Below are 27,157 nucleotides of genomic sequence, written 5' to 3' on the forward strand. Positions count from 1 at the left end.
CTGGCATCAATATTGATGTTTCTGGAAAGCATTGTATTAGGCCTTACAATAGATGAATAAATAATACAAGTGACTCGAGTACTATTAAGACATCTTACAACATCGATTGCTTGTAGCAGGCATCTACTATTAATCCTTTAGGAGGTTAAAGGTTCGTTCATTGATCTAGAAAGCATTCACAAAAGAATGCTACAGCCTCTGAAACAGAAGAAATATATTCTTTGTTGCAGTAAGGATGTATTGGCCAAAAACGAATTTTTTAGTAACTGCAGAAGCAGCTTACAGGGGAAGAAAAAAAAATTGCCAGTTGGTAAGCTGAGAAAATTTCAAGAATGCTAGCCATTTGGAGAGGCAGATGCATGTATTAGTAACAAATACATGCAACAAAGCTTTAGAGTACAATTATGTGCTTCCATATTGAATTCAATGTGATTTTTCTGACTGTTCTGGCATCTAAACAAGCCAAACTCTATCATTTATTACAGGTAGCCAAATGGACTTTTCTAAATAGTTATAAATGGTATTAAAAATGAATAGAATAAGTCATAATAGCAAATGAATACTAAATTCTTCCAAAATAAAATAATGGGACTAACATAAAACCTGGAATATATTTTATTTGAGATTATTTCTATATGCATACAAAGCAACAGAATGCACTCAACTAAACACATTACAAAATTCAGCTTTATCATTATTAGTTTTGAGTTCAAATTCTGTCAGAGTTAACTTAGCAATTCATCTCCCTATTGTTGAAATATTAAGTAAGTGTAATATAATTGGACTGATACAGTTGTCTATAACCTTTACATCAGAAATTGGCTTTGCACTTTATCAAAGAAAAGTCATTATTTATTTGACCCTGTTATTATTCAATACACATTGCATCAATGGTTTAGCAGTTAAGCATAGATTTATAATTAAGTTAGAGTAATGGAGTCTCTATGTACACTTGTAGTCAATTTCAAAACTGTATTTTCCATTTTTTTTAAACACATTTATTAATTTTTGGAGAGTATAAATATCAATGTGAAATTACAGCTATAGCATACCATAAAAAATAAATTAAACAAACTATATACCATAAAAATGAGTTGACAAACAAATTAAATAGTAGTAGTTGTTGTTATTAATGAAGAAGAGAAATAATGCATTGTAGTAAAATGTGAGTTATAGTTATCATGTGCACAATACATTTAACTACATCATATATTTACCTCTCTATCTATAATACAGTACAAGCTTCCTCACCCTCTCTAAAAATGCTTAAGTTTGGAAACATGTTCCATTCTATCCTGTTTTAAGATATCATATGTTGTTGACATGTAGGCACCAGGTCAGTTCTGATAAAGCAGATCCATAGCACATGAATAGTTGATTCAATGATTAGATGTGATAGCTATATCAATATACTATTCCCCTACATAGTATAGAACTATATCCATATTGTGCCAACTGACATGATGTGATTTATCACATGGTGTAAAGTGTGGAAGTCTGAGTATGCTTCACTTTTCTCATTATCCACACTGTTTTTGCATGCCTGCATATTCTGGTGGCAGTTACAATGGAAGCAGGAAAAATAAACTTAGTCTGAACACAACAACTGGTGTTTCTGTTGCTCTTGTCATGGATGTTGTGCAACTCCTTTAGTGCTAAATATGGTGACAGAAGCTGCTAATTTTTTTTTTGATGTTTGTATCAACTGAGTAGGAGGAATATCATCATCATTAATTGTCATTTAATGTCTGCTCTTCATGCTGGCATGGGTTGGATGGTTTAATTGAGGACTGGTGAGCCAGGAGGCTGCATCAGGCTCAATCTGATCTGGCAAAGTTTCTACAGCTGGATGCCCTTCCTAACGCCAACCATTCCGAGAGTGTAATGAGGGCCAATGCTATTGTAGTGTTCTGGGATATTGTAGAAGTGTTTGAGTGTTTGGGATGATTACAGGCAGTGGTAACTTCTGTGTGAGTTGGAATTTATTGCATCAACAGGCTGTAACGCTTACATGTTTACATGGTTTTACAGTTTCAGTTTGTTTTGTGTGCATGCGTGTGTGTGTGCGTATGTAAGTCATTTGTGTATCTTCTAATGTAACTGGGGAGAGATTTGAGGAACAAAGAAATTTGTTAGAAGCAATGATAGTTACCAAATTGGTGCCTGTGAGGTCTCCAACTATTTTTGAGCATCATCGTGCTGGTTTTACTCATGAACATGTATATAATTTGTGGTATTGTATCTTCTGTGTGTGCATGATGCTATATTGCTGAATGTGATGCTTGGTTTTATTTGATGTTGCTGGTATGAGGGTAGCTGCTGTTATAGTTTGTCTGAAATGAAATTTCTATATTGCTATGCAGTTGGTGTAGAGTTGAAGTAGTGTTACTGTGTTAGGGGAATAGTAGGAAGATATAACTGTAAGGTCATCTAAAGTTGAAACCATGTGTAGGTTTTGTGAAGATATATGCAACAAAAGCATGAATCAGTGAACAAAAGCCAGTGAGATGATGTAACAAATGAAATATGAACCATATCAGGCTATGGATGACTTAGTTTTTCCACTCAGAAATACTTTTAAATAATTTTTTTTTCTGAATTAGTAGGAGAGATTTTCAAAGACAGAATAATTTAAAATGTTGACATACAATTTGGCTCATGTTAAATTTCCAGATAGCATACTTCAAAATATTTTGAAGTACACCGTCTAAGAAATCAAAAATTTCCTGGGATGTAGTTTGCTAGGCAACATTTTGTGTTGTCATTTACTCAGAATAGACTGTGACTGAGCAGACCTATAACCCAAAACATTCTAACAACAATTAACCTATTTTTTTGCAGGCATAATGTAACTATGAATGCATTATCCAACGTCTCTCTCTCTCTCTCTCTCTCTCTCTCTCTCTCTCTTCACAAAGGTAGTAGGTTATTTAAAGAGATTTGAATGCTATTTCTAACAGGTTGAATGTTTGTGTAGAAGCCCTCTCATTGACTCACACTCACATGTGTTTTGTGGTGCTAGAATCTATAGTTGCTTGACCTGTGGAGATTCCATCACTAACTCTCAAACCACACCTAATCACTTTAAGAAAAAACAACACCGGATAATTCAATACTTGATACATTTACATGAAAGAAAAAAGAAAAGATGGGATGGTCCTAGTTGGAATATAAGTCAAACAATGATATACTTTAGTTTAAAGCAATGATGAAAAGCTAGTCACACCTTCCCTTCTTTCTCATTAACAGGTATTTTTCTTTTCTTTTCCTTTGAATAGCTCTCTCTCTCTCTCTCTCTCTCTCTCTCTCTCTTTCTCTTTCTTTCTTTTACAAGCTTACTTAGTTTGATGTCTAATGAACATGCAGAAGCATCACACAACTGGTTTTTACAATATATATACGCATAATTTTCATAAAAGTGGGTGGTGGGGAGATATAATAAATCTGGCTGTATGTCAACATTTTGAATTATTGTATCTTTGAAAATTTCTACCACTGATTGAGAAAAAAATTGTTTAAAAGTGATTTAAGACAGTAAAGACTGAGTAATCACCCATAGCCTGGTTTGGTTCCTGTTACATTTGGCTTGTTAAATGCTTGTAATTGAAAGAACATACCTGGAAGTTCCATTTCAACTAATTAGGTGGTTCTTTTTCTGAAGTTATATTGGTCAAAGTTTGAAAATAAGGATAACATTTTAACAGCAGCATTTACTTCTTCCTCAAGAATGAAATTACATATTTGTATGACAGAGGTATGACCACTTAAACTGTGCATAAGTATTTTACTGATATTTATGTTAGATGGATAAAATCGAAATTTGAAAGGCAAACTCAACATTGTTTGGTTTTGTGTTACTGGAATCTACACAGTTGCTCAACCTGTGGAGATTCCAACATCACTAGCTCTCAAATCACACCTTATCATTTTAAAAAAAGAATTACACTGGGTAATTCAATACTTGATACATTTAAATGAGAGAAAATTTTCACAAAAACAGGCATACTAAATTCTTTTTAATTTGTAAAGTATGATTTGTGCCGACTTAACCTAGTCTATAATACTGTGTAATACTGTCTGCTAGCATTAACTATTCTGTTACCATATTTCTGCTGAAATACACTGCCTTTGAGTCAATTAGTTTTGAAAATGAAGAATTTAGTAAGATATCTGTCATTATTAAGCTGGTATTTAAGGCAGTGAGCTGGAGAATCATTACTGCATCTAACAAAAGTGCTTAATGGCATGGCATCTGTCTTTAAGTTCTGAGTTCAAATGCTTCTGGGATTGGCTTCGCCTTTCATCCTTTTAGGATCAATGTAATCGACTTAGTCCCTCCCCGAAACTGCCAGCCTTGTACCAAAATTTGAAATCATTATTAAGCTGACATTTAGAACATAAATTAATACAGTATTTTGATGGAAGGGTTTGATTGAGTTCAGGAAGTTGATGTTATAGAATGAAGGACAGACTCGGGCAAGCTGGAATTGAAATGATAAACAGAAAGACATACATTTTGCTGAAGGGAGTGTAATTGATTTAATCAATTCTAACACTTGACTGGTACTTTATTTTATTGATCCTAGAGAATTGAAAAGTAATTTGAACTCAGAATGTAAAGAACCATTACTAAAGATTCTAAGACAGTTTGATTGGCACTCCATTACCCTAACCCTATCAATAATGTTAATTGACTAATATCAATGATTCCATAAAATAAGAAGACAGGCACATGTTTGGTCATGTGACTGAAGCTTGCCTCCCAACCACATGATTTCAAGTTCAGTTTTACAGTTTGGCACCTTTGTGTGTGTATGTGTATGTACACACACAAGTGTGTGTGTTTGTGTGTGTGTGTCTCCCTCCTTGTTTTGACGCAACACAATAGTTGTAAATGAACACCACTATCATACAATTTGTGTCTCTCATTTCCTATCTTTCATGAAAAAATGTCCAGTCATAGGAAAATATTACCTTGCTTGGAAACAGTTACAGGTTGGTGGCTGGAAGGGCATTTTGCAATAGAAAATTTGCCTCAAAGAATTCCACATGAATACATGAAAAATTAGATACAAGAATTAAAATGTAATGTTCGGTAGTTCTTTTATTCTTGAACTGAGGCACTGCCTTCGAAAGGATTTGAGCATTCATCTCAATCCTAACATATATTCTGGTACTTTACCAGCACTTTAAGAGATGGAATACAATACAGACCTTGGTGTAAAGGACAATAAGATGGTCAGACCTAATAACTATATAGTGTTTTTATTACAAACATATTTCTCTCTCTCTCTCTCTCTCTCTCTCTCACACACACACACAAGATGAGCTCTCACATGATTTCCATCTGCAAAATTTCAATCATAAGGTATTGACCAACCTGAAGCTACTGAAGATAGCTTTCATAGAAAGTGCCCTGCAGTGTGTTTGGACTAGGCACCACTAGATTGTGAAACTAGCTTCTTTTTAACCACCCAGTGTACTTGTGTCCAATGAAGATGTATTCAATACAGAGCTATGCACTACCTAAACTTCAATATGTTAAGCTTCTCCAGGGTCCTTTTGACATTATTTATTATTTAATTCAGTGTTTTTCCAGTCAGAGAGATTGCAGTTTCTTGAGATACTATTCACAGCATTAGGGAGTGTCACTAATTCAATATATGGTTTAGAACATTGATTAAATAAATAATGAAGCTGCAATAAAGAACTAACGAGGACTGTCATAGATTACAGTGTATGACATAATACAGACGTCACTGAAAGAAAAACTAATGTTTTAGACTAACTATTAGCTTTAAATTTGTATAGATTTATTTTCCAATGAAACTGTTGGACCTGAATGTATTGATTCTAATAACTTGCCAAGCATTGTAAGTAAAATCTAAATAACAAAATGGAAATATTACATTTTAAAATATCTGCGTACATTATTACTAAGTGGCATAATTGAAATTAACTTCAACTACAGAAACTATACAGCTGACTTGAAATTGAATTATAATACTGCAGAATATAATACAAGGAAAATATCTTTAACAGCACCACCACATGATTCAGTATCATAAAAGAACTTGAGATGAAAAAATACATAACACACACACACACACATATATGTTATATATATATGTTTTCTATTCAAATCCATTAAGCCTTTCAGGAGTGGCATGCAACATGAACTAAACTCTATAGACAATTGAAATACTGTGTAATGCATCATTGCATTATACATTTAATTAACATTCAGTCAACCTAGATTTGTCTCTTTGCAAGTCTTCTCATAACATATCAGTAATATGATTGAAAGAAAACACTAAAACATTTTTTAAATTAAAAATTTTATACACACACATGTATATATATGTGTGTGTATGAGTGTGTATATGTCTGTGAGTGTCAGAGCATATGTGCATGTGTGTGTATCTGTGTAAATGTGTGGTGATGGTGTATGTGTTTTTGCGTGTGTGTATATAACCATATATCATCCACATGCAATCCAGACACTGCACACCAAACATTGATTCTATGAATAGAGACCTGGAAAGCATCTTCCAATGATGCTATGCTCATCTTGTTTCTTTCAATAGCAAGAAAACACAAATGCTACTCATATCAACAAAACACACTTCCAGTTAAGCAGGAGCAGTATGAAATTATTTGCTTTAATTGTTGGGTTACAGTATATTGAGGATTTCTCCTAGTGAAAGCATATTCTCAACGTAACAAGGTCAGTATCCCAGAGACTTCCTTCTCTTCATGGTCATAAGATGCTTCAGCCTTCAATAATTGATATTTTAGAGAAATTAGGTGTGCCCTCAATGGAATACTCCTCCTGTATCTTGGATGCTGCTGCTGCTGTTCACAGTCATGAACATGGATCATATACAGAAAAGGGCCAGCCAACTGACAGATATAAAATTAAAGACATGCTCTAGCTTCAGGCCCACAGGATCCCTCTCTACTTATGCCTTTCCTACAGATGCTGACTCGCAATGGTTCAAAAGGACAATAACAGCATTGGTCCCATTAGCCTCAAAATGCCTGCAAAACCATGATAGCTGCTCCTTTCTCCAGATCTAGCAAGTGTGTGTATGTGTGTGTGTGTGCATGTGTGAGTTTTCCTTTGTGCTTGTCTCACTACCATCACTGGACAACAGCTGTCGGTTTGTTTATGTCCCCTAAATATATATGCGTATGTATATATGTCTGTGAGTGAGTTTATAGGCCCTTTTCACCCAATTTACTCATCTGTTTTATACACGAGAGTTTAGCTAGGAAAATCTCAGCACTCATCAAATAAGGTGGTAGAAAAAATATTGTGCAGTCTCTTTGGCACTGAAGATTAGAAAGTGTTACATCTGGTTTGTGAGACATCATTATCACCAACAACAACATTTAGTGTCTGCTTTCCATGTTGGCAGGAGTTGGATGGTGTGCCAGCAAACCAGCAAGCTGCAGGCCTGCATCAAGCTCCAATATCATCATTGTCATGGTTTCAATGGCTGGATGTTCCTAATGCCAACCACTTTACAGGGTGTACTAGGTACTTTTTATGTGCCACCAGCACTGGTGAGATTTCCATGAAAACTTGCAAGGCATAAAAGAATGTTTATGTTCTTGATGCAGTCAGCCAGTATCCAAGGACACATCCGTGTTCATGAGGACAGGTTCAGAAAATTTCATTTTCCTTTCTGGGATTTTCCCCATAGTACACCAGGTTGTGTCACAAGTTTTTAAAACATTTTTACTGATGATTTTTGGCAACTTATATCTTGATGTTATATCATTAATTTGGTACAACTTGTTGCCTGATCATTGCTGAACTGTTTATTATTTATTTTCATAAATAACATACAAACATTAAATTTTTTCATATATAACAAACATTAATTCTTTTTACAGCTTTTATAATGAGTGGTGAAAAAATTGCAACTAGAGCCATTTTATGCCACCTGTGGAAGAAAAAGAAAAGCCTGAATAAAAGGGCGGTAACAAAAGAAATTAATGATGCGGAAGGCCCAGGAGCTGTCAATGAACATGTGGCATAAAACTGGTTCAAATGTTTCAAGGAAAGTGACACCAGCCTTGAAGACAAACCAAGATCAAACCTTCTGTTGTGTAAGATGAGGCCTTACTTGAAATGGTTGAACAACAATCAAGCACTCATACATTGTCAGCAGGACTTGGCCCTCCACGAAGCAACATCAGTTGACACCTCCATAAGCTAAGCCTTGTGAACAGATGCTGTCGAGAAGCTCCTCATGAACTGACTAATGACCAGGCTCATGTGAACATTTGCAAACAATGGCTGGCAAATCCTCAAGATGCCTGTTTTTGTCATCATATTGTAACTGAAGATGAAAAATGGATCTATTTTTATAATCCTAATGAGAGAAATCAGTGACTTCATTCTGGTCAGGCTTCAGAACCTATTGTCTAACAAAGGCAGTTTGAACAGAAGGTCATGTTGTGTGTTTGGTGGAATTTTGAGGAGATGTTGCACTTTGAGCTTGTCCCATATAGTCATGTGAATGCTAACCTTTATGCTCAACAACTGCAGTGAGTATCTGATTCTTTGAAAGCCTGCTACCTGTCACTGGTCAGTTGAAGATGTGCATTCCTACAGCATGACAATTCCCCAGCACACACTGCCAATGTGACCGAGTGCAGACTTGAGGAACATGACAGGCTGGAAGTGCTGCTTCACCCTACCTACAGTCCAGACTTTGCACCATCAAATTACCACCTTTCTGTGACATGACTCATTTCCTACATGGCTGGAGGTTCAACAATGTGAATGAGGTTGAAGATGGGTGCTGGAAGTTTTTTGTCTTTAAACAAGCCAAATGGTATAAGGATGGAATTGAGCTTCTGGTACAATGTTGGAAACAGACAATAGAATATGATGATATATATTTTAAAGAGCAAATGCTTTTCCTATGTAATTTGTTTGAACTATTAATTAAAGCTTGAAATATGAGAAAACTTTTGGCTCAACCTGGTATTTTGTTCCAGTTTTTCACAACTGCAAATCAGATTACAACACTTCCAAACCTTCACTGTCAAAGTGCCTGTGCTATACTTTTTCTATCAGTTATTCTAATGAGTGCAGATGTTGGTTTTCCCAAACTCTTGTTTGAAACTGATTGGTAAGAATGGCTGAAATTGGTCTCTAATATTGTGTTGTATAAATAATTAATATACTCAAGTCTGTTGACAAATATATACTGACAAATTTCTTCTGGCTCATATATTCTTAGAGGAATGAATGTATATGTGTGTGTGTGCGTGTGTATATATATATATATATATATATATATATATATATATATATTTATATTATATATATATATATATATATATATATATATTTATATTTATATATATATATATATATATATATATATATAGACAGATACACACACACACACAAACATTATATTATCATCATCATTATTTTAAGATCTACATTTCAATGCCTGCATGGGTCAGACAAAATTTGTCAAGGTAGATTTTCTATGCCTGGATGCACTGTTATGCCAAGCAGTGTAATATTTCCATTAGTTCAAAGTTCAGATGTATTTTTAATAGAAGATTGCAGACGAATGGAACTACTGATATGTCTGATGTTTATTTTACAGTGATGCCAAGACAAAGAGACACATACACACACAAATATGAGCTTGTGTGTGTGTGTGTGTGTGTGTGTGTGTGTGTGTGTGCATGTTTGTGTAATGACCTTCTTTCAGTTTCAGTCTATCAAATTCATTCATAAAGCTTTGGGCAACCCAAAGCTATAACAGAAAGACACTTTCCCAAAGTGACATGTAGTAGGACTGAACTTGAAACCATTTGGTTGTGAAGTGAACTTCTTTAACACATAGCCATATCTGCACCTGTTTTCTTGAGGCATACATACATACATAAGTACAGGCAGATAGACAGGCAGACAGACAGATAGATAGATATAGATATATAGATATATTCAGTTGCATAGAGGTCTGTACCTACTTCTAAATATGTTTTCGGTAACTATATATTATTTGGTTGATCGGTGAATTGTATTTTATATAATGACATTCTTTGAGATACTGTTTTTGAATTATGTTAACTGGGAATATTATTCTCTCAGGATCAGCAAAATTGTTATGACTTCTCTTGCTATAGCCTTAAGTCCTATTGGGAAAGAAATAGAGTACAATGAATTGAATCAATCTGAATATTTTAGTGGTGCTTATCTTATCAATGCCAGACAGATGAAAGACAGCAGAGATTCCAGTGGGATTTATCCCCAAAAATATGAGGCAGTGAATTAGATGCTTTACTAGATACAGAAAAGCATTTAAAATCAGTTCTTTACTCCACCAGCTTAATGAAATAACAGCTCTGTTAAGAAAGTAGAACTTGGAAAGTTTTTTTATCATGTTGCACGATGGAATTTTGATGCTATTGTATACAATACTGCTGCCACAAGCAGTAGTCCTTTGGGGTTGAGGAAAATTCTACTATTTGCACAATTTAGAATCTCAACGAAAATCAGTTTCACTCTAAAGCACATTGCATAGAATTTTTTATTCATACAGATCAAAGTTAATGCTAGACCACTGGTTTTGTGATTTTTTAAGGGTATAAATTCTGGATCTGTCTAAATCAATTTCATAAGTCATCCTTTGTAGGCTCATAAAATAATGGAGATGTACTAATAAAACTGATTATAAATATAGACAGCAATAATTTCAGACAATAGAAATCTTCAGATATCTATTCTGCACTAGCTATGGCATTATTACTTATATAAGAAAACTACTTAATATAAGTAAATGTACATGGGTGTAAGAAATTTCTATTTTGTACAAATTGCTAAGAAGCAAATCAATTAGTTGAAAGAAAGAAGAAAAAAATGCCATTCATTTTCTGAATTGGAAATGTAGAGCAAAGAAATAACAAAAGCAAAGCTGTAAGACCTGGTGTGTGAAAAGATACTGAGAAGTAGTAGTGTGGTTAAATAACAAGACAGATAAAGAATATAGTTAAAGAAGATATATTCAGAAGGAAGGAAGAATAGAAATAGTAAGGTTGGGTGCCAAAAAGAAATTAAAAAAAACAAAACAAAACAGTTTATTGATTTCAATTGACTAAACAAAGTACTAACTTTTGTAAAAGAGGGGAATATTTGATTTAACCACTCTAATATATGACTGGTAATTACTTCCTCAACTACCAGAATAATGAAAAGCAAGGTCAGCATTGGCAAGATTTGAACTCAAAACAGAAACATGAAATTAAATATTGAAATATATCTAGCATAGGTTTTATTGTCTTAACTATTTGTGAGAAAAGAGGATGGGGACAAAAATAAAATAAAAGGAAGATGAGAAAAGAAATAATAAGATTGGAAGATAAAAAAAAAATTATGCACAGGAAAAAAATATAATTGAAAAAAATATGAACAAAGCAAACAATAAAACAATGTGGAGGAGAGAAAAGAACAAAGAGGAAAGGAAAGAGAATAAAAGACTAAGGTGAAATTTAAAGAATGCAACTGCTGATAATATATTTGATGAAAAAAAGGAAGAAAAAAAAAAGGGGGGGGGGCAAATTATCAAGTGTTGTTAGCAGAGATGATTATTAATGATACATGATGGAAGATAATTCTGGTAATAGCCCAATTCAGCAATATCATTATAGATCCTTCTCTAACTTGAAATTATAATTAACAAAATGGAAAAGAAGTACTAAGATTCTAATCAAACATAGAATTTGTGTTAAGAAAAAAGAAAAAAAAATGAAGTATTTTATTCATTAACTACACATTTTTTTTTTTACTGTTACATTTTTATGCCTATTTTCTGGTGTGCTACTATTGTTAGTATTACATTAAGGCATATTTCTATTTTAAAAAAAACCCCAATATTTCTCATAGTATTGAGTAATTTGAAGAGTTCTTTTATAAATAATTAAGATTTTAACCAGTTTTGATGGGTCAAGTTCAAATAAATATGTTGTACACTAAGGCAAAGCATCACTTTGATGTAAACATTATTGTGTTATTGATGATCAGAAGAGCACCCTTAAATCTTAGATATAAGAATGTATAGAGCATTTGTAAACATTATGAGGTGAAATATGTGGCATAAAATGTAACATACTTCACCTTAAAATGACCAAACACTACCATAAATAATGAGAATATGGTTTTAATCTACAGTGAAGCATGGTATATCTCTACTAAGGTATACTTGTAGTTTACTCTCAAGTATTTGACCGACAATCTCAGTATCACAAGTGTTCTGAAACAAGGTTGACGAGAATAAGTTAACAAAAACATCAAAAATGGGAATTATTTTTTAAGAAAGGCACCATCGCCGTCATCAACTATATCAGTTTAGTATGTGTAAAGAGACTTTGAGAAGAACTATGAACTGTAAATATGACTACTACATACATTATGAAGCATCATGGATGTAAAGATCAAGCTTGCTTCATAATTTGTGGTCTACAGATAAGTATTGTATTCAGTATTAATGGGTTTAGTACTCTGAAGGCCACTACTACTAGTCAACCAGCATCCAGCCAACACCCAGCCAACCTCACGCACATTTTGAATATACAAAAATAAGTAGGTATACTCCAGAACTACAATCTCTAATGGAAATTTTAATGGAAGGTTTCGCTAAAAATTGCATGTTTAATTGAGAAACAATAGTAGCAATAATGAAAGCACTGAAAGACCATAATAGCATACATTTGCAGTCTTAAAAACAATATGCAAGGAAGATAGATGCTCAATGCTCCAATAATAATTCAAGAAACAATAACATGAAAATATAAAAACCATTCCAAGGAAGGGGAAAGCTATGTCTAATAGTACAACTACAATGCTGATATAACAAGGCTGATTTTAATTCATAAAAGCATTTAGAATAGTGATGACAATGAAGCATGAACAGAATTCCATGAATGAAGTTGCGAGAAGATTTTAGTGAATAAGAAATTTCACTGTTGCAAGACTGGGGAACTAAATCATTCTAACAATAAACACTGAAATATAACAAGAGAGAAAGATGCAAAACTGAGTGTGATTGTGTCTTTATGTTTGTGTGTGCACATGCACACACATACACACACACACACACACACACACACACACACACACACACACACATACACACACACACAAAGGTTTTCCTACAGCACTGAGTTGCTGAAAACTTTGCTGTAATATGGAATTCTCTAATGCAAAACCTATATTTTCCCATTGATTTCCATGTTATAAATTGAGATGCATTCTGATGGAAATTTTTTAACAGGAAAGAAAAGAAGAGTAATGCAGCCACTTGAAAATATCAGTTTTTTTAAAAGACACATAGTGCAGTAAATATACATAAAAAAGATTTTTGAAGTGAAATGCGTAAAGGAATAAAGAAAGACACAGTAATATCATAGTAAGATACATAGTAACTACAAAAGATGTTGACTGCTGTGAAATGGGAGGTGGTAGAACATGAGCTACTGGGATGAAGAAAGGTACTATCTTCAGCCTTGTAGATCCTCATTATCAGCACTTAGGGGCAAAGAACTTACCCAAAGCTGTCTGACATTTACAACAAACCATCTCTTTGGATGGTAGTGCAGGAACTGAGTCCATTATGAACGCCTTTTCTAATGTATATGTTATATTCATAATTTGGATTGTATTTGGATAATTTGCAAAAACTTGTAAACCACCTGCCACTGAAAGTGCCAACCATTTAGTTACCCATGTTTCTTACCAGTCAAATGAAATAACATGAGCATGGAGTTTATACAAACTTTTATAGCCCTGTGGCTCATTCTTGTCATAACAGCATCAGACAAACTTTCTCTGTGGGACTCTAGCAACTCAATCACATCGTCTTCTAAACATTCATACCTTACATTATTTGCCAATGTCAAATAAGTACTTTGATAAACTTCATGTAGATGTTCTGCTGAGAAGAAAGCCTGTAAAGTCATAGATGTAATTTGTTCATATGCTTTTCCAAAAACCATTTATAGCTGAGGGTTTCACTTCATCTCATGACTTAGTTACATTAAACATAGTATTCATAATGCTGCACTTCTCCAAGTAGTTTCTGACTGTATCTTTATCTTTTCTCATCGATTGGTTTTATGAGTTGTTTCAGAGTTCTGTTCAGAGCAATATGTCAAAGGTAGATATCACACCTATTACATTGTGATCCAATGTCTGGAATAAAGGTATTGTGCTCTTGGGAATATATTCACTTTCACATTGTTATCAAAATCATTTAAGTTCATTGGGTGGCTTGATACATCGTCTAAAAGGAGTAATACTTTGTAGGAAATATTACACCTGTACCATTCTTCAGCAGAGCAAAAAGATCTTTAAACCAATCTTAAAAAAAGGTTGAAACTTTCTTGTTTGAACACCAAGTCACAGAGAGACAAAATTCGGTGTAAACTAAGGAGTAGGGTCTACCTGGAAAGTTTTAAAGAAAATCAGTGTGTCTGATAACATGTTAAATGTGATTGATTCCTTTCATAAATGTATGAGGCCTGCAGATATCTCAAATAGAGAATTATCTGACCCCTTAGGGACAGCTTTGCCTTGTTTTCGGTATTGTTTGCCCATTATTTTTCAGGAGTTGGCAAAATAGCTAAAGCATTAGAAAAAGATACCACATGGTATTTGTTCAAACTCTACATTCTGAGTTCAAATCCTGCAAAGGTCAACTTTGCCTTCCATCCTTTTGGGTTTGATAAAATATGGTACCAGTCATATACTGGGGTTGATGGCATCAACTAGCTCTCCCTCCCCTCAAAACTGCTAGCCTTGTATCTAAATCTGAAACCATTATTTTTCAGTAATACTTGATGTGGACAGAAGAGTTGGATTTAGTTTTCATATTCGGCTTAACCACTAGATATTCAAACACACTATAGGCACAAGTACTAGATACATGCATTGAAATCACTAGGAAAGTTCAATAATATGTGTGTATGTGTGTGTGTGCATGTTTCAGATTTATTGGTTAACTTCAGCAGTCTGTGTGTATGTGAGTATGCACATGCATGCACATAGACTGGCATAATCCACCAACATATCTGTTGTTTTATCCAGTTTAACATAAAAGACTACATGAGCATTAGATCAAGTGAAATTACTAACTAGCTAAATATTATTAACAAACACAATTAATTACATAAACATTGACTCTATGAAGTAATGGCTTAAGGTTAATATTAGTCATATAATTTCGCTTCTGAACAATTCTGTTTTTTTTTTTCTTCTTTTTTGTTTTTCACATCCTACTCCATCCAATATTTTTAAAAAAGTGAAAAGTTTTATTTCATTTTTCAAATTAATTTTAGCTTATCTCATCTTTTACATAACTGAATGTTTTAAACCTCTAACGCCTTATCAACCTCTTACTCTTGTTACAACCTCTCCACTATTCTTTCTGCTCTTCCTACAAATTCACATCTCCAATTTATTTTTTCTACAGCCACACATCTCTCTTTCACTCTTTCTACATATTTCTACACATTTCTCTCTTTCTTTCTGTAACCTATTCTCTACTAACAACCCATCAGCTTTCTCTCAACTTCATATTCGCTCAACAACCACTTCTCCTACTATCACCTCTAACCTAAATATTACTTATTACTAAAATATTATTTACTAGCACTATGACCCAGCGTTGCCGGGTCATAGTGCTTGTGCATGCATAACTGCATGCATGCATACATACACGTGAGTACTGTCCAAATCTCCGACCAATCACATACAGCTAGATGGCATTCAATTGGCGTATCAAGTTTCAGGCATTTTGATTGGGTTTTGGATAGAAAATTCACAAAAAGTCACTTCTATTGATTTTTTAATGACTTTGCGGGGTGACTGGGGAGATGTAAATATGTGCACGACCACCCTTAGATGATTTTGAATGACCATAGAAAGTGTGAGCCCTCTAACTGAAAATTTGTGGATTTGTATAAAGGACACACACACAGACAGACATTTTGCCGTTTATATATATAGAGAGATATAAGTAGTATCTTTTAAGTTAATTCAATGCTATTTCTGACAATTCAAAAAATAGCATTCTCGACTATATTTGACACTGTTTTATTTATTAAATTATACCTCTTCTAGTATTGAGTACTTTCTAACTCTCATCATATGTCTTTTCATTATATAGTTACTTTTATGACCTCACACACACACACACATATAAATATATTGTGGTTCCAGTACCGGTGGCACACAAGAAAACCATCCGATCGTGGCCGTTCGCCAGCCACATCTGGCACCTGTGTCGGTGGCACATAAAGACACCATCCGAAGACCCGGCGACGTAGACAGTCCACCTGTGCATACCTTCCTTCTTGTGACACTTGTGAAGACCTGTTGAGGCAAGTGTGTGACACTTGTGAAGACCTGTTGAGGCAAGTGAAAATCAAACCAAATCAAAATAGATGAATATCAATGGAATTTGTATCTTTGTGGTTCCAGTACCGTGGCACACAAGAAAACCATCCGAAGTGGCCGTAGCTGGTACCGCATCGACTGGCCTCCGTGCTGTGGGCACAACAAACACCATCTGATCGTGGCCGTTCGCCAGCCTCACCTGGCACCTGTGTCGGTGGCACATAAAAACACCATCCAAAGACCCGGCGACGTAGTCAGTCCACCTGTGCATACCTTCCCTCTTATGACACTTGTGAAGACCTGTTGAGGCAGAGGCAAGTGTGTGACACTTGTGAAGACCTGTTGAGGCAGAGGCAAGTGTGTGACACTTGTGGAGACCTGTTGAGGCAAGTGTGTGACACGCGTGACACTTGTGAAGACCTGTTGAGGCAAGTGAAAATCAAACCAAATCAAAATAGATGAATATCAATGGAATTGTATCTTTGTGGTTCCAGTACCGTGGCACACAAGAAAACCATCCGAAGTGGCCGTAGCTGGTACCGCATCGACTGGCCTCCGTGCTGTGGGCACAACAAACACATCTGATCGTGGCCGTTCGCCAGCCTCACCTGGCACCTGTGTCGGTGGCACATAAAAACACCATCCAAAGACCCGGCGACGTAGTCAGTCCACCTGTGCATACCTTCCCTCTTATGACACTTGTGAAGACCTGTTGAGGCAGAGGCAAGTGTGTGACACTTGTGAAGACTGTTGAGGCAGAGGCAAGTGTGTGACACTTGTGGAGACCTGTTGAGGCAAGTGTGTGACACGCGTGACACTTGTGAAGACCTGTTGAGGCAAGTGAAAATCAAACCAAATCAAAATAGATGAACATCAATGGAATTTGTATCTTTGTGGTTCCAGTACCGGTGGCACACAAGAAAACCATCCGATCGTGGCCGTTCGCCAGCCACATCTGGCACCTGTGTCGGTGGCACATAAAGACACCATCCGAAGACCCGGCGACGTAGACAGTCCACCTGTGCATACCTTCCTTCTTGTGACACTTGTGAAGACCTGTTGAGGCAAGTGACACTTGTGAAGACCTGTTGAGGCAAGTGAAAATCAAATCAAATCAAAACAAATCAAAATAGATGAACATAAATGGAATTTGTATCTTTGTGGTACCAGTGCCGGTGGCACACAAGAAAATCATGACGTAACAAACACCATCCGATCGTGGCCGTCCGCCAGCCTCATCTGGCACCTGTGTCGGTGGCACATAAAAACACCATCCGAGCGTGGCCGTCTGCCAGCCTCGTCTGGCACCTGCCAGCCTCATCTGGCACCTGTGTCGGTGGCACATAAAAACACCATCCGAGCGTGGCCGTCTGCCAGCCTCGTCTGGCACCTGTGTCGGTGGCACATAAAAACACCATCCGAGCGTGGCCGTTCGCCAGCCTCGTCTGGCACCTGTGTCGGTGGCACATAAAATCACCCACTACACTCTCGGAGTGGTTGGCGTTAGGAAGGGCATCCAGCTGTAGAAACACTGCCAGATCTGACTGGCCTGGTGCAGCCTTCGGGCTCCCCAGACCCCAGTTGAACCGTCCAACCCATGCTAGCATGGAAAACGGACGCTAAATGATGATGATGATGATGATGATGTGTGTTTATATATATAATATATATATATATTATATATATATATATTATATATATATAGATATATATATATATATATATATATATATATATATACATATACATACATATATATATACATGCATATATGGGCACAGGATGTCACCAACAGTGCAAATAACATGAAATATATAAACAAATGAGGGGAAAATGAGTAAAATACATAAACAAGAAAAAATGGAAAATAGGACAAGTAAACACAGAGAAAGGACCCTTCGTCAGATGTCAGCAGTCCATCTATTTCTCATTTCAAGTATTCAATGACAATATGAGTCTTCAAAGACAGTTGCTCCCAAAAATTCTAAAACAAAACTTAGGATTTGTGGAGGGTCAAAGTTGGGAACAAAAAAATGACAGTGGAGATATACAAGGAAAATGAAAACAAACTTGGAGGGTTGTTAGACAAGAATGAGAGAAAAATAGTGAATGCTGGAATAAATATTTTTTTGGAAAGAGAAAAGACAGAAGAGAGAGAGAAAAACACATCTTTTTTTTTTTTAACGTCCGTGCAGGAAAAGAAAGATGGTCAACTTCAGTTTCTTTGTATGTCTCCAGTGTCATTTTTTGGTTCCCAATTTTGACCCTCCATGAATCCTAAATTTTATTGCTGAATTTATGGGAGCATTGTCTTTGAAGACTCATATTGTTGTTAAATGCTCAAAATGAGTAGACAGACAGCCAACAACTGATGAAGGGTCCTTTCTCTGTGTTTACTTGTCCTGTTTTCCAATTTTTTCTTGTTTACACATTTTACTTGTTTTTCTCTCATTTATTTATGTATTTCACATTATTTGCACTGTTGGTGACGCCCTGTACCCATATATGCATGTATATATATATATATTATATATATTATTATTTAATTGAACGCGGTGCATCCATTTCCAAGTAAGTATCATCACCGTCATTTAACGCCTGCTTTCCATGCTGGCATGGGTTGGATGGTTTGAGTAAAATGCTGGCAAGTCAGAAGGCTGCACCAGGCTTCAATCTGAACTGGCAAAGTTTCTACAGCCGGATGCTCTTCCTAACGCCGACCGTTCCGAGAGTGTAGTTGATGCCTTTTACATACCACCAACATGAGGGCCAGTCAGGTGGTACTGGCATTGACCATACTTGAATAGTGCTTTTTACATGCCACTGACACAGGAGCCAATCAGGTGATACTGGCATCGACCACACTTGGATGGTGCTTTTTATGTGCCAACACACATACATGAACATAGAGATAAAGACAGTTGACAAAGGCTTCAATTTTGCCATAACAGCTTGTTCAATTGTTTGAATAACCCATTAGGGCAAAACTTGTAGTCCCAGTCAACTCAAAATAATTGATGTGCATTGCAATGTTTTCTTGCTGTATGCCCATAGTAAGTTGCCAGGACATTGCATATATGTATGGCCTAAAATTTGTAAATCACATTGACCGTTAATAGATTCTCCATGGTTTTACATATTTGTGCCTTATTATTGATTTTTAGGTCTTTTATTTTAATGTTTTAAGTATAAATGCATTTTGTGTTCCTGATTTTTTTTTTTTTGAGATTTTACTAATGTTTTTATCTATTCTATAGTTAGATGAAAACATTTTATTATAGATAATGGTTTCATCTATTTTATAGTATTTTATCTATTCTGTAGTTGTACAACACTTTATGTGGTTTGCATATCTTTAACAGGCATAGTAGCTGAGATATTTACAGTGTTGAATTTGAATTCTGTATTGCTGTGTAACTAGCTCTAATACATGTTGTTTATTAATGTTTTGTTTTATTCTATAGATTTCATTATCTAGTGATTTGTTTCGTATAAGAGAATCAAATTGCTCTTCTAAGTAGGGATTTTACTAATGATATTTTACATCTGTGTAGATATTCTGTCTCCATATGAGTACATGCATTCATCTGAATCTTTTGTGTAAATGGATGTCATATATTTCCTATTGTCTCTCTGAATATCTATGTCTAAAAACAGAGTCATTGTACTGCCAAGAGTTTTATTTGTATTTATGTATTTTAGTATGTTGTATTCTGGATTTGCATCTTCCAGTCTATACCTATTGTGACAAGTATACTGTCTGCACACCTGGTGTATAGTATAAGTTTATGTCATGGTACCACTTTGTTTTCTATTGTGGTCACACACACACACTCTCTCTCTCTCACACACACACACACCTATATGCACACTTATGATACAATATATAAAAAAAGCAGTCTACATAAAAAAAACATTAGTAAACAACATATTATACTCCACAACATTCCCTATAGAAATACATGATTAATGATAGCAGCAATATATATATATAGCACAACACAATGCTAAACAAATATAAAATGCACTAACAACAATAAAAAACACCTGTTTCACTGATCACATAAACCCAATGTTCAAAATTTCAAACTTGGTGGTTGTCTACACCAGTCACATTGGATTTACCTATGATAAAGAGGTAGTAATGCAGGCCAACATGCAGAAGTCAAGACATTGAAGATTTACATAGGTATTTTAATGTATGCCTAAAAGAAACGCTGTTCCCAATATTTACAAACATATATACATATTACACATGTACACGCACATATATGCATGTGTGTGTGTGTGTGTATGTGTGTGTGTGTAAACATAATGATGCAAAACATTTAAAGTTTCCACCAGTGTATGTATGTATACATATATATATATGTGCATGTGTGCATATGTGTGCACATGTGTGTATGTATGTATGTATGTATGTATGTATGTATGTATGTATGTATATTTTCTTATCTTGTATATATATATATATATATATATACAAGATAAGAAAATATAACTCAGTCTACATATATACCCACATGGGTGTGATATTTTTATATGTATAGGAGTGTGAGTATATGCACTCATATGTATATATATATATGTTGTATCGTGGGTACGCACCCACACCCATGTGGGTATATATATAGACTGAGTTATATTACATAATCTCCGAAGAGGCCTTGCGATATTTTTGTAAATGTCTCATTTAAATCTATATATTGACCAACCATAAAGGGCTAATATTGGTAAAATGAGACATACTTATCGACATGGCCGAAACAGCTGTAAGATCTAATTTATACTTATATTTATATTTACTTGTATTTATATTCCCTTTTATATATATTCTACTTATTATACAACATTACTCTTTTATGTACACTTTTTTATGTACATTCCTTTATGTACACTGATTTGTCCTGCTTTTTATATTTAACCCCACAATCTCTTATGTGGTGGTTTAATAAAGTATGTGATTGAGTATTAACTGGTAATTGATATTTGATTTAGATGTATTTCTCCATTTTTTTATCTTGTATTAGTAATTTGTGGTAAATCATTTTACCTTTGCCCATATAATACAGTAAATGAATTGATTGCATCGCAATCATTAACATTTATGTATTAACTTTGTTGGGTACTTCACTAGCAGTATATTGGATATATGTTATCCCATAGAGGGTTGCATTTACAACCCCTATCTCAATTTGTATATATATATATATATATATATATATATATATATATGTGTGTGTGTGTTGTGTGTGTGTGTGTGTATGCAAACACGTGTTTATTAGGCACAGGCATGGCTGTGTGGATATAGAGTTCACTTCATAAATACTTGGCTTCAGGTTCTATCCAACTGCATGGCATCTTAGGCTAATATCATATACTATAACTAAAGGGTGACCTAGCACTTGTGAGGAAAATTACTCAGAAACTATATGGAAGCCTTTCAGAGAGTGTGTGTGTGTGTGTGCGCATGTTTGTGATTATGTTTGTATATGTGTATGAAGGTCTACAATTCATGTCTTTGTATAATGCTATCAGCCCAAAATGGTGATGTCATATTTGTATTCTCTGTAAACAATACATTTTATAGTTTTATCTTTACTCAAACAACAGATAAGAGTTGATAATGGGAAGTGCATCAATGCATAAAATTCTGCCACAATAACTCTCCATCCAACCAATACCAACATGGTGAAAAAAATGGATATACAATGAACAAATGAACACTCACACACACACACACACACATATATATATATATATATATATATATATATATACTTACATTTTGTGTATACAGTCAGATGTGTGACTACTACTGTATGAGTTAGAGCTCCTCACAGGCTATCTTTATCCAGTCAGTTTTCCGCACAGTAGTTAGTCTATTGCTATACTTAGTAGTGTTATTAGCTATGATATGCAGAGCATATGTAAAAGAAAATAAAGATAAACATCAGTGTAAATATTCAGTTCCCACATACAACTAACTACCCATTGCAGTTAAATGGAACTCAACATTAGATGTCTCAAGTGCATTTTGATGCCTAACTGCAATGGATCATCATCAGAACACTTTATAGCCTTCTGTTAAAGAGATCTAAAACAGCTATTAGAGACCTAATACAGATATACAGGGGTTGGACAAAGTAATGGAAACACCTTAAAATTTCAAACAAATTAATTTTAATATAAGATAGGACCGCCTTTGGCAGTAATTACAGCTTGAATTCTATGAGGTATGGGCTCGTACAAAGATTGAATTATTTCCAAAGAAATTTTTGTCCGTTCTTCAGCTAAAACAGTCTCCAGTTCTTGTAGTGATGATGGTGGAGGATATTGACTCTTTACTTGCTTTTCTAAAATGCACCATAAATGTTCAATAATATTGAGATCTGAGGACTGTAGTAGCCAGATAAGATGTTCAACTTCACTAGAATGTTCCTCATGCCATTCAGTAGCAACTTTAGCTGTATGAATTGGTGCATTATCATCCTGAAAGATTACGTTTCCCTCCGAAAACAGTTCTGCAACCATAGGATGAGTTTGATCAGATAAAATGCTTAAACAGTCTTGACTATTAATTCTGCCATGAAGGGAAACCATTGGGCTGGCAGATTTCCAAGATATACCCCCCCCCTCAGCTCATTACAGTTGGAAGAAGGCAGTCTGGGTCAAATATTTCTTATGGCTGTCCCCACACATATACTTGGCCAGTGGTTGGAAATAAGGTACAGGATGACTCATCCAAGAAAACAACATTCTTCCACTGCTCTAGGGATCAATTCTTTTTCTGATGATATAAAATGTATCCGTGGAAAGTCATATTTAACACATGTAAGTGCAATTTCCTCAAAGGAAGGTCTTCTCACATCTGAATGCACTCAAATGTGTTAAATATGACTTTAGAATATATATTCATGTACAACTGCATGGAATAGATAAAAATATTCAAAATATTTGGGGGTATGACAAATTGTGTAGGTTTTATTACAACAAAAGAAATGTAACAGATATGGAATTTGACACTGAGAACAAAATCTAGAATCAAAATGCTGCGTGTGTTCTTGACTAAAAGTAAAATTATTAGGCTTCAACAATGAATGCCATATAATAAAAGTAACCTTTGATCTAATTTGTGGATAATTGGTATTTAGTGAAACGTGTAAATCAAACATTCACACTTGAAATAAATGTTCGGGTCCAACTGCAATGGTAAAATAGGAAAACAGCTTCTATCTAAAATCCATATCCTGCAACTTCTGTAAAGGAAATTTTTATGTTCCCTTCCTAAATCTTCAATGTATGATTGATAATTAGATAAGATATATTGTACATGTTGCAATATACAGCACAATGTGATAAGTGCAACAGAAGTAAACTTGCCTGCTTCAAGTCAAATCTGTGACCCACTTTTCATTACATTACATCCTACATTCTTACCTCTACATGCCATACATAGTATCCTTTTATTATTCTGCACAATGACATGAACTGGCTAATGGTGTTAAGTTCCTGCCAAATCAATGCTTTACAGTATTTAGCTGCTTTAAAGTCTCTAATTTGGTATCTCCAGTTTTATGTTAAGATCACACCAAGGATCCTTTGTCTTTCATTTCTCTAAAGTTACAAAAATATGAACGCATACACTGAAATAATATTACTTCACAAGATCCCATCATCATTATCAAAACTGACCTTCTGCCTCCTAGTAAAATAGTTATTGGCAGATTTCATTCATGTTCTTGCGAAAGTCATGAATGACATAATGTTTTATTTTCCTGTGTGTGATCACATGCCAAACGGAAGATATTTTCTATTATTATAAAAAAAGAAAAAAATTGAATGAATATGGCCATTGGTTAGGTATTGATCAATGGCGAATAATAATATTAAGGATGATGTGAAGCAGAAATAAAGTAAACACAAAGTTAAAACAAAACAGAAAATAAAAGGAAATGATCAAGAAGTGATATATAAAATATATAAAAGAATATAAGGAAATGATGAATATATATATATATATATATATATTCATCATTTCCTTATATTCTTTTATATATTTTATATATCACTTCTTGATCATTTCCTTTATATATATATATATATATATATATATATGTATGCCGGAGTAAACACATAAATGTGAAACAAGGTGGAAAAAAAGTACTCAAATACCAGTGGTAGAGTAATATGCTTTATTTTAAGCAGCAGAAAATTCAACAAAATCTGTTACTCTGAGTTTCTCGTTGCTGTTCATCAGACAGTTTTTGCTAGAATATGTATGTATATATGTATATATATGTATATATATATATGTATGTATATATATGTATATATATATATACACACATATCATCATCGTTTAATGCTGGATATATGCATGTGTATATATATATATATAATATATATATATATATATATATATATATATATATATGTTGGACCTAAGGAGCATCAGTTGTGGTGTGCAAGAGAGACGATTGCGCTGGCAGTGGAGGGAACCCGTGGAAGAGGTAGACCCAGGAAAACTTGGGACGAGGTGGTGAAGCACGACCTTCGAACTTTAGGTCTCACTGAGGAAATGACCAGCGACCGAGACCTTTGGAAATATGCTGTGCGTGAAAAGACCAGGCAGGACAAGTGAGTCCAGCCCACTTATGCATGCCTTTCCTCCCTTGGACACACAAAGACCTGTTGAGGCAAGCGAAGTCGATATCGAACCTCATCCGACGACAGGCACCTGTTGGGGCAAGTGAAATCGGAATCGAAATTGAACCAATCCTATGACTGGCACCCGGCAGATGCCAGGACCCCTGGACTGGAGATACGTAAAAAGCACTATCCGAATCGTGGCTGATGCCAGCCCCGCCTCGACTGGCTTCCGTGTCGGTGGCACGTAAAAAGCACCATCCGAATTGTGGCCGAAGCCAGTGCCGCCTCGACTGGCTTCCGTGCAGGTGGCACGTAAAATGCACCAATCCGACCATGGTCGATGCCAGCCTCGCCTGGTACCAGTGCAGGTGGCACGTAAAAAGCACCCACTACACTCACAGAGTGGTTGGCGTTAGGAAGGGCATCCAGCTGTAGAAACATTGCCAGATAAGACCGGAACCTGGTGCAGCCTTCTGGCGTACCAGATCCCCGGTCGAACCGTCCAACCCATGCTAGCATGGAGAACGGACGTTAAACGATGATGATGATGATGATGATATAGTTGGAATTTACAAAAAAAAAAATAAAAAACAAAGATGGATATGTAAACAACAAACCGATGTATTAGTTTAAAGCTTGGGAAGTGAGCAAGTCTTTCACGTTTTGAGCCTACACCCTTCAACAGAAAGGAACACAGAAATAAAGAGAGAGAAAAAAAAGTTAAGTGGCTTGTGATCAATCATGGCAAATGCTGGACAGAGGTGGTCAGACAGGAGAGCTAGGAAGAAGGGGAGATAATAAAGTAGTGGTGATCCCAAAATGAAGGTGCACATGCATGTGAGAGAGTGTGTGTGTGTACATGTGGATAGGGGCTGGTGACCTTGATGTGTGCATGTGTTCATTTGTAGGTGTGTGGATGATGGTATGGGTAGTGGGAAGTAGTCAGTGCTAGTGTGTTGGGTGGTGTGGTGTGGTATGGTAGTGTGGTGGTGTTTAGTGTGGTGGTGTTGGGGTGTGGGGGAAGAGGGGGATGCAAGGGTGGGGTGAGTGTGGGGTAAGGTGGGGCATGTAGGAGTGGGGTATGTGGGTAGGGGCGGGGTATGTGGGAGTGGAATGTGTGTAATGGGGCGGGAGTGGGATGAGATGTATAGGGATGGTGGGGTTGGAATGTATAGGGGTGGGTAACAACAGAGGGGTGACGATGAAGGGAGAGGGTGGAAGGGAGAATGTGGGTAGGAGTGAAGAGAGGAAGTAAGTGTCAGAGCAAGAGAGAAGAGAAGTAGGTGAGAATGAAGGAAGGAAGTACATGTGAGAGGAAGAGAACAGAGAGGAGGGGGTTAGATGAAGAGGGGAGGTGAGTTGAGCCCATGTGGTGCAAAGGAGTGAAGAGAGAAGATTAATTTCTGTTTACAGCAAAGATGGGAGTCCGGATGGACTCTGTGCAAGGACAATCTGAACACAGACAGGTGTTGTAAAGAATGACCAGTAGAGCAGAAATGACACTAGACTGGGGTGTCATTGCCAAGGTAGCGATGGTGTACATGAAGCCCCTCGTGGTGAGGGATCACCGGTATAGGCTCTTGATGTTGAGTGAAGAGAAGTTTAGAAGAGCCAGGAGGGAAGGAGAAAGAGTTGAACAGATGAAGAGCATAGTTAGTGTCATGGATGTGAGAGGGGACAGAAACCACTAAGGGAGGGTGCAAGGAGACGGTCAAGATATCTGGAGATGAGTTTGGTGGGGCAGTTGCAGGCGGAGACAATGGGGCATCCAGGGTTGTCAGGTTTGTGAATTTTTGGGATGAAGTAAATTGTGGGGATGCAAGGGGTGTGGACAATGAGGTTGGAGGCGGTGGGGGGAGAAGGGAGGAGGAGATGACGTCTGGATAGTAGAGAACACCATCTATTGGTAGCTGGATGTGGGGTTGGAGGGCAGAGGGCAGTAGAAGGAAGTGTCTTGAAGGTGTCGGAGAGCTTTGGCCTTGTAGAGGTCTGCACACCACACCACCACGGCTCCACACTTGTCAGCCAGTTTTATGATGATGTTTTTGCGGTGTTGGAGACATTAAATGGCCA

The 27,157-nt window shown here is 35.9% G+C and overlaps 1 protein-coding gene across 4 annotated transcripts in view; it reads right to left on the reverse strand.

Moving 5' to 3' along the window:
- Positions 1–27,157, reverse strand: part of LOC115215581 (inversin) — a 408,281-nt gene that overhangs the window by 235,301 nt on the left and 145,823 nt on the right. The window lies entirely within an intron of this gene.

The sequence above is a fragment of the Octopus sinensis genome, linkage group LG1 (assembly GCF_006345805.1).
Source record: "Octopus sinensis linkage group LG1, ASM634580v1, whole genome shotgun sequence".
In the NCBI taxonomy this organism is placed as follows: domain Eukaryota; kingdom Metazoa; phylum Mollusca; class Cephalopoda; order Octopoda; family Octopodidae; genus Octopus; species Octopus sinensis.